This window comes from Entelurus aequoreus, linkage group LG19, assembly GCF_033978785.1.
Source record: "Entelurus aequoreus isolate RoL-2023_Sb linkage group LG19, RoL_Eaeq_v1.1, whole genome shotgun sequence".
NCBI lineage: Eukaryota > Metazoa > Chordata > Actinopteri > Syngnathiformes > Syngnathidae > Entelurus > Entelurus aequoreus.
This window is the reverse complement of record NC_084749.1, coordinates 12,979,107-12,989,106: the sequence shown is the minus strand read 5'-3', so window position 1 is coordinate 12,989,106 and position 10,000 is coordinate 12,979,107. Positions and strand designations below refer to the sequence as shown.

At 34.3% G+C, this 10,000-nt stretch overlaps 1 protein-coding gene across 1 annotated transcript in view; it reads left to right on the top strand.

The window, feature by feature from the left end:
• The window catches only part of agbl4 (AGBL carboxypeptidase 4), a 923,746-nt gene that overhangs the window by 646,831 nt on the left and 266,915 nt on the right, over positions 1 to 10,000 (top strand). The gene's annotated exons all lie outside the window — the stretch shown is intronic.

Sequence of the window (10,000 nt, the reverse complement as noted above, 5' to 3'; positions counted from 1 at the left end):
TCATTTATATTGTGTTTCTTTAATTGTTGAATGAGTGTAACTAATACAAATTCATCAAATCTGTGAATAACAGTTTCTGCACGGTCGCTTCAAAAGAGCGCACCCAGCTTAGTATAAGTGCTATTGATATTTAGATCCGGGATTCCTTTTTTTGATGGCCGGGTGGATCGCTTTTGACTTCAGGGCTGCGTTGTGTGCATTTATTTGCCGCGAAGACTGTGAGTCCAAAACGCGATAAATGGCCCGTTGAATGATTGTGTGAGTGCGTTAGATATATTGATCCAATCCGCAGAAGATGAGATTTGCTTAAAATTATATTTATCATTTATTTTTCCCTGAAATTACACATTTACTTATCAATTAGAAAAAAAGCTTTCATTTATATTGTGTTTCTTTAATTGTTTAATGAGTGTAACTAATACAAATGGATCAAATCTGTGAATAACAGTTTCTGCACGGTCGCTGCAAAAGAGCGCACCCAGCTTAGTATCAGTACTATGGATATTTAAAACCGAGATTCCTTTTTTTGATGGCCGGGTGGATCGCCTTTGACTTCAGGGCTGCGTTGTGTGCATTTCTTTGCCGCGATGACTGTGAGTCCATAACGCGATAAATGGCCCGTTGAATGATTGTGTGAGTGTGTTAGATTTATTGATCCAATCCGCAGAAGATGAGATTTGCTTAAAATTATATTCCATCATTTATTTTTCCCTGAAATTACACATTTACTATTCAATTAGAAAAAAAGCTTTCATTTATATTGTGTTTCTTTAAATGTTTAATGAGTGTAACTAATACAAATTGATAAAATCTGTGAATAACAGTTTCTGCACGGTCGCTTCAAAAGAGCGCACCCAGCTTAGTATAAGTGCTATTGATATTTAGATCCGAGATTCCTTTTTTTGATGGCCGGGTGGATCGCTTTTGACTTCAGGGCTGCGTTGTGTGCATTTCTTTGCCGCAATGACTGTGAGTCCATAAAGTGATAAATGGCCCATTGAATGATTTTGTGAGTGCGTTAGATTTATTGATCCAATCCGCAGAAGATGAGATTTGCTTAAAATTATATTCCATGATTTATTTTTCCCTGAAATTACACATTTACTATTCGATTAGAAAAAAAGCTTTCATTTATATTGTGTTTCTTTAAATGTTTAATGAGTGTAACTAATACAAATGGATCAAATCTGTGAATAACAGTTTCTGCACGGTCGCTGCAAAAGAGCGCACCCAGCTTAGTATCAGTACTATTGATATTTAAAACCGAGATTCCTTTTTTTGATGGCCGGGTGGATCGCCTTTGACTTCAGGGCTGCGTTGTGTGCATTTCTTTGCCGCGATGACTGTGAGTCCATAACGCGATAAATGGCCCGTTGAATGATTGTGTGAGTGTGTTAGATTTATTGATCCAATCCGCAGAAGATGAGATTTGCTTAAAGTTATATTCCATGATTTATTTTTCCCTGAAATGACACATTTACTATTCAATTAGAAAAAAAGCTTTCATTTATATTGTGTTTCTTTAAATGTTTAATGAGTGTAACTAATACAAATGGATCAAATCTGTGAATAACAGTTTCTGCACGGTTGCTGCAAAAGAGCGCACCCACCTTAGTATCAGTACTATTGATATTTAGATCCTAGATTCCGTTTTTGATGGCCGGGTGGATCGCCTTTGGCTTCAGGGCTGCGTTGTGTGCATTTCTTTGCCGCGATGACGGTGAGTCCATAACGCGATAAAGGGCCCGTTGAATGATTGTGTGAGTGTGTTAGATTTATTGATCAAATCCGGACTGCATGGTGTGCCCCGGAATGTTAAATAGCTTGGTTTCAGCACGGCCACTGCAAAAGAGCGCACCCACCTTAGTATCAGTACTATTGATAATTAGATCCTAGATTCCTTTTTTTGATGTCGCCTTTGGCTTCAGGGCTGCGTTGTGCGCATTTCTTTGCCGCGATGACGGTGAGTCCATAATGCGATAAATGGCCCGTTGAATGATTGTGTGAGTGCGTTAGATTTATTGATCAAATCCGGACTGCATGGTGTGCCCCGCAATGTTAAATAGCTTGGTTTCTGCACGGCCACTGCAAAAGAGCGCACCCACCTTAGTATCAGTACCATTGATAATTATATCCTAGATTCCTTTTTTGATGTCAGGGTGGATCGCCTTTGGCTTAAGGGCTGCGTTGTGTGCATTTCATCGCCGTGATGATGGTGAGTCCATAACGTGATAAATGGCCCGTTGAATGATTGTGTGAGTGCGTTAGATTTATTGATCAAATCCGGACTGCATGGTGTGCCCCGGAATGTTAAATAGCTTGGTTTCTGCACGGCCACTGCAAAAGAGCTCACACGAGAGCAGTGGTGTGTGGATGCCGTGATCTGTGTAGTGGTGAAAAGCAGAGATTTTTTTAAAAGTGTATTAATGCACACATGTCAGAAGTTGATGATGTGCATTTACAATTGGTCTGTTTTGCCTCACCCTTTCACTTAAAGCATGATTAAGGAATGTGTGAAAAATGGCGTTTCCGCGATGTGAAGACCTGACAAGTCCGAAAGAGATGATACAGTAATATCTGCTCACAGATGCTACCCGGTGGTTGTTTGAGCACACTGCAGCTACTCCTGGGTAGTCCAGCTCCTTACTGATTCAGTCACACGCAGGATTCTCACAGGACTGAGCCAAAAACTTTTTTTTTTCACACTGCCCATGACACTTTATGACCACTATATAAGAAGTACTGTTCCAATGATTATACAACTTGTGGAAATTTCCGTTCAAATTCAAATACTAGAATGTAACATACCTTTTAATAAAAAAAATGTTTTGTTTTTTATGTCAGGGGGGTGTGTCATTTCCACACACCCACCGAGTTGAAATACTAATAAGAACCTGACATAATTTATGTATTTATTTATACCCGCATTACCGGGAAACTGAAGAGTTATGTACAGTATGTATACTTCTTGTTTGATGGAGAATTGTTTATCGTTCCAAAATGAAAAAAGATGCTAATACTGAAAAACGCACTGATTTATTAGAAGAAAAAAAATAATGAAGGTTATGGCAAGTAGGAAAATTGTTTGTTTGAACTATTTTCCTTAAAATACGCTTTGAGGCTATAGTGTGTTTTCTCCGATCACTTGATGAATCAAACAAGCTAATCTATTACTAAAATAACCAAAAGCTGCAGCCCTAAAGATCTGATACCAATATCCACCTTAGTAGTATCAATACTACTGATATTGATTTTTTTTTATGACTAAGTGTCTCACCTTTGCCTGTGGGGCTGCGTCTTGTGCATTTCTTTATTACCATGATGAGGGCGGAATGGCTCAGCGGGTAGAGCAGCTGTCCAGAAACCGGAGGTTTTCTGGTTCTATTTCAGCTTCCGCCATCCCAGTCACTGCTTTTGTGTCCTTGGGAAAGACGCCTTACTAACCCTGCATTACCATAAATATAGCTGTTTCTATGTAAAGCGCATTGGGACATTTGTGGAAAAAGTGCAATATGAATATGATTCATTTCATGATGAGGGTGAGTCCATAACGCGTCAAATGGCCAACTGAATGATTTGTGTGATTTGAATATTTTTTTTTTTTGGTTTGCCCTAACCCATTTGGCAATTTCACACTCCACAAACTAGCCGCAGCGTTGTATAAGTCGCAGGGTTCAAAAGTTGCTTTTGATAGTCCAGAATAGTGTTGTCCCGAAAGCAAAATGCATGTCGATACTTTTCGGTACTTTTCTAAATAAAGGGGACCACAAAAAATGGCATTATTGGCTTTATTTTAACAAAAAATATTACGGTACATTAAACATATGTTTCTTATTGCAAGTTTGTCCTTAAATAAAATAGTGAACATACAAGACTTGTCTTTTAGTAGTAAGTAAACAAACAAAGGCTCCTAATTAGTCTGCTGACATATGCAGTAACATATTGTGTCATTTATCTACCTATTATTTTGTCAACATTATTAAGGACAAGTGGTAGAAAATGAATTATTAATCTACGTGTTCATTTACTGTTCATATCTGCTTACTTTCTCTTTTAACATGTTCTATCTACACTTCTGTTCAAATGTAATAATCACTTATTCTTCTGTTGTTTGGATGCTTTACATTCGTTTTGGATGATACCACAAATGTGGGTATCAATCCGATACCAAGTAGTTACAGGATCATACATTGGTCATATTCAAAAGTCCTCATGTGTACAGGGACATACTTCCTGAGTTTATAAACATAATATACATTTTTTAAAAACGAAAGAAGATTTTGTGATGCTAAAAATTACCGATGTAATCATAGTAGTATTGACTAGATACGTGCCTGTACTTGGTATCATTACAGTGGATGTTAGGTGAGCTACGGTGTGTAGTGAAGCATGTTTAGCTATTCCTCGTCCTGCAGGGATAATACTTGTAGGAAACGTACTTTATTTGTCGCCATGGAGACGAGGATTAGTGATTTAGAAGTAGCTACAAAACTTTAGCTGCTAGCTAGCTAGCTATGTCTTAAAAAAAACTCTTCCTGAGGGGGTTTCAGTGTTATAAATTCACCTTTATCTTTAGTTTTTAAGCCAAAATGCGTCCGTTCTCCATTTTCTGTCTACACACTGTGTCTGCTTGTAAGTATTCCGTGATTGTGCGCTGCCGAACATGCTCATTTGCTCGTAAAACCAGCAAAGTCACGATGTGACGACGCCGGGGGGGGGGCGCCGGTACTTTTTAGAGGTGGTATAGTAGCAAATATGATTCATTAGTATCGCAGTACTATACTAATACCAATATACCGTACAACCCTAGTCCAGAATTTGACATCAGATCTCATTCTCTCACGTGATCCAATTGTCGTGTTTCCCGGGGGTCGCTAACAAGTAGCATGCGGCCATTCACCCCACGTGAGCAAAGTCCACCTCGACTTTAATTGGCTGACATGCGCATCTGTAAAAGGGGGCGGGAGGTAACGAAACCCCGGCGTATCTATTTACCTTCCGAGTGTGGTTTGGCACAGTCAGGCAGGCGAGCGCCCACACGCCGACCCACTCAAAGTGCTCTCGACCCTCCTTAATTGGACACTTGAGCGGCACGCGGCTGCATCTGGCTGCTGTTGAACACAGCCTGACATTTCAGACTGCTGACCTTTCAAGCCCCGCCACAACTAAATAATGATTAGTCCCGCCAACCGTTTCACCGCAGCAAACAGCAACACAAATGAACTCGCCACACACACACACACACACTCTCTCTTGTATTTGTTGACTTCCTGAGACCTCCGAAAAATTCCTACCTCTTTAGGACCAGCCTTTCTAGGTATATAAAGATGTGTATTTACAACATTAATAATATATACATACCATGCAAATATAAAAAAGCTTGGGAAAATGTAGTTGGAATTTCACAAGAAAAACTTGGAATTTTGTCAGTACTATAATAAAAGTCGGAATTTTACTGAACGCAAGTCAACATTTAACAAGAAAAACTGAACATTTGTGCAATATTATGATAAAAGTTGGAATTTTACTCAATAACAGTCGCAATTTAAGAAGAAAAGCTTGAAATGTTGGTAATTTTTTTGAAAAAAGTCGTAATTTCACTTGACAAAGGTCACAATTTAATGAGAAACCTTTAAAATGTTGGCAATTTTATGAAAAGATTTGTAATTTTACTCGACGAAAGTCACAATTTTATAAGAAAACTTTAAAATGTTGGCAATATTATAATAATAGTCTGAATTTTACTTGGCAAAATTATGACAAAAATCATAATTTTACTCAAAAAATGTCAGTTTTACAAGAACAACAAAGAAATTGGCAATATTGTGATTAGTCAGAATTTTATAAGTCACCATTTTGAATTAAAAAGTAATATTTTTACAATAAAAAAAAGTAATAATTTTACGAGAAAATATTGCAATATTACAGAAACAGAAAGAATATGAGAAATTGTTAGAATTGTGTTAGAAAAAAGTCGACATTTGTGAGAAAAAGACCGCTTTTATTTTTTTTGTATTTCGTTTTTAATCTTCATTATTTAGTTCAAGTTATTAAAGTATGTCTATGTAAATATATATATATATATATATATATATATATATATATATATATATATATATATATATATATATATATATATATATATATATATATATATATATATATATATATATATTTATTTATTTTTTTTATTTTTTTTTTAATTATTATTATTATTTTAATTTTAATTTTATTTTTTTATTAATTTCGGCCAAAGGGGGGCATTTCAATTTCTTACACACACTTGTTATTTCATATGTTGGCCAGAGGGGGAGAACTTAATTTTACTCAACGAAAGTCACAATTTTATACGAAACCTTTAAAATGTTGGCAATTTTATGAAAAGAGTTGTAATTTTACTCGACAAAAGTCACAATTTTAAAATAAAAGTAAAATATGTTGGCAATATTATAATAATAGTCTGAATTTTACTTGGCAAAATTATGACAAAAGTCATAATTTTAATAAAAAAATGTCAGTTTTACAAGAAGAACAGAAAATTTGGCAATATTGTGATGTATCTGAATTTTATAAGTCACCATTCTGCTTTTAAAAGTAATAATTGTACATAAAAATGTCATAATTTTACGAGAAAATATTGCAATATTACAGAAACAGAAAGACTATGAGAAATTGTTAGAATTTTGTTAGAAAAAAGTCGACACATTGTGAGAAAAAGACTGCTTTTAGTTTTTTTTTTGTAATTGGTTTTTAATCTTCATTATTTAGTTCAAGTTATTACAGTATGTCTCTATATACATATTTATTTTATTGTTTTAATTAATTTCGGCCAAAGGGGGGAATTTCAATTTCTTACACACACTTGTTATTACATATGTTGGCCGGAGGGGGAGCACTTAATTTTACTCAACGAAAGTCGCAATTTTATAAGAAAACTTTCAAATGTTGCCAATTTTATGAAAAGATTTGTAATTTTACTCGACAAAAGTCACAATTTTATAAGAAAACTTTAAAATGTTGGCAATATTATTATAATAATCGGAATTTTACTTGGCAAAATTATGACCAAAGTCATAATTTTACTCAAAAAATGTCACTATTTTACAAGAACAACAAAAAAAATTGTCAATATTGTGATAAAAGTCAGAACTTTATATAAAAAATGTCACCATTTTGCATTAAAAAGTAGTAACTTTGCATTCAAATGTAATAATTTTATGAGAAAATATTGCAATATTACAGAAACAGAAATAATATGAGAAATTGTTAGAATTTTGTTAGAAAAAAGTCGACACATTGTGACAAAAAGACTGCTTTTAGGTTTTTTTTGTAATTGTTTTTTTGATCTTCATTATTTACTTCGTTATTATAGTATGTCTCTATTTATATATTTTTTATTTTTTTAAATTAATTTCGGCCAAAGGGGGGCATTTCAATGTCTTACACACACATGCTATTTCATATGTTGACCAGAGGGGGAGCACTTAATTTTTAAAAAGTCACAATTTTATAAGAAACCTTTAAAATGTTGGCAATTTTATGAAAAGATTTGTAATTTTACTCGACAAAAGTCACAATTTTATAAGACAACTTTAAAATGTTGGCAATATTATAATAGTCGGAATTTTACATGGCAAAATTATGATAAAAGTCATAATTTTACTCCAAAAATGTCACTGTTTTACAAGAACAACAAACAAATTGGCAATATTGTGATAAAAGTCAGAATTATATATGACAAATATCACCATTTTGCATTAAAAAGTAATAATTTTACAATAAAAAAAAGTAATAATTTTATGAGAAAATATTGCAATATTACAGAAACAGAAAGAATATGAGAAATTGTTAGAATTGTGTAAAAAAAAAGTCGACACATGTTTTTTTGTAATTGATTTTTAATCTTCATTGTTTACTTCAAGTTATTACAGTATGTCTCTATATACATATTTATTTTAATATATTTATTAATTTCGGCCAAAGGGGGGGCCTTTCAATTTCTTACACACACTTGTTATTACATATGTTGACCAGAGGGGGAGCACTTTTAAAACCAACACACAGTCAATTTGAAAACTACCTTATTTTTAGGACCACCATTATTTTGATAGATTTCACCAAATGAGACATTCTCTATTAGATGCAATGGTTTTCTGTATTGGGACCATGAAAGGGACAAGCGGTAAAAAATGGATGCATGGATTTATGTCCTAACTTGTTCACTGGTGGACCCCGACTTAAACAAGTTGAAAAACTTATTCGGGTGTTACCATTTAGTGGTCAATTGTACGGAATATGTACTTCACTGTGCAACCTACTAATAAAAGTCTCAATCAATCAATCAAAGGTCCTCATATGGAAGCTACTTTTCCTTGTTGGTGTCTCAAGAAGGGTGGAAATACAAGAACACACACACACACACACACACACAAACTCACATTCTTGTATTTGTTCCCTTCTTGAGACCTCGGAAAAATGCCTCTCTCTTTAGGACCACCCTTTCTAGGTATATAACGATTTGTATTTACAACATTAATAATATATACATACTACGCAAGCATAAAAAAGTTTGTTGTGAAACATGAGTTGGAATTTCACAAGAAAAAGGTCACAATTTCACAAGAATAACTTACAATTTTGACAATATTAATATTGCACATTAAATCAACTAAAAAATCCTGACTTTGGAGCAATTTTCACGGACTCTAGTATTTGGCTCTCTATTAGATGCAATGGTTTTCTGTATTGGGACCATGATTTCGGTCCTAACTCGTTCACCGGCCCTCATATGGAAGCTACTTTTCCTTGTTGATGTCTCAAGAAGGGTAGAAATACAAGAACACACACACACACAAACTCACATTCTTGTATTTGTTCCCTTCTTGAGACCTCGAAAAATGCCTACCTCTTTAGGACCACCCTTTCTAGGTTTATAACGATTTATATTTACAACATTAATAATTTTTACATACTATGCAAACATAAAAAAGTTTGTTGTGAAAAATGAGTTGGAATTTCACAAGAAAAAGGTCACAATTTCACAAGAAAAAGGTCACAATTTCACAAGAATAACTTACAATTTTGACAATATTAATATTGCACATTAAATCAACTAAAAAATCCTGACTTTGGAGCAATGTTCACGGATTCTAGTATTTGGCTCTCTATTAGATGCAATGGTTTTCTGTATTGGGACCATGATTTCGGTCCTAACTCGTTCACCGGCCCTCATATGGAAGCTACTTTTCCTTGTTGATGTCTCAAGAAGGGTAGAAATACAAGAACACACACACACACACACAAACTCACATTCTTGTATTTTTTCCCTTCTTGAGACCTCGTAAAAATGCCTACCTCTTTAGGACCACCCTTTCTAGGTATATAACGATTTGTATTTACAACATTAATAATTTATACATACTATGCAAACATAAAAAAGTTTGTTGTGAAAAATGAGTTGGAATTTCACAAGAAAAAGGTCACAATTTCACAAGAAAAAGGTCACAATTTCCCAAGAATAACTTACAATTTTGACAATATTAATATTGCACATTAAATCAACTAAAAAATCCTGACTTTGGAGCAATGTTCACGGACTCTAGTATTTGGCTCTCTATTAGATGCAATGGTTTTCTGTATTGGAACCATGAATCCGGTCCTAACTCGTTCACCGACCCTCACATTCTTGTATTTGTTCCCTTCTTGAGACCTCGGAAAAATGCCTACCTCTTTAGGACCACCCTTTCTAGGTATATAAAGATTTGTATTTACAACATTAATAATATATACATACTATGCAAGCATAAAAAAAGTTTGTTGTGAAAAATGAGTTGGAAGTTCACAAGAAAAAGGTCACAATTTCGCAAGAATAACTTACAATATTAATATTGCACATTAAATCAACTAAAAAATCCTGACTTTGGAGCAATGTTCACGGACTCTAGTAATTGTCTCTCTATTAGATGCAATGGTTTTCCGTATTGGGACCATGATTTATGTC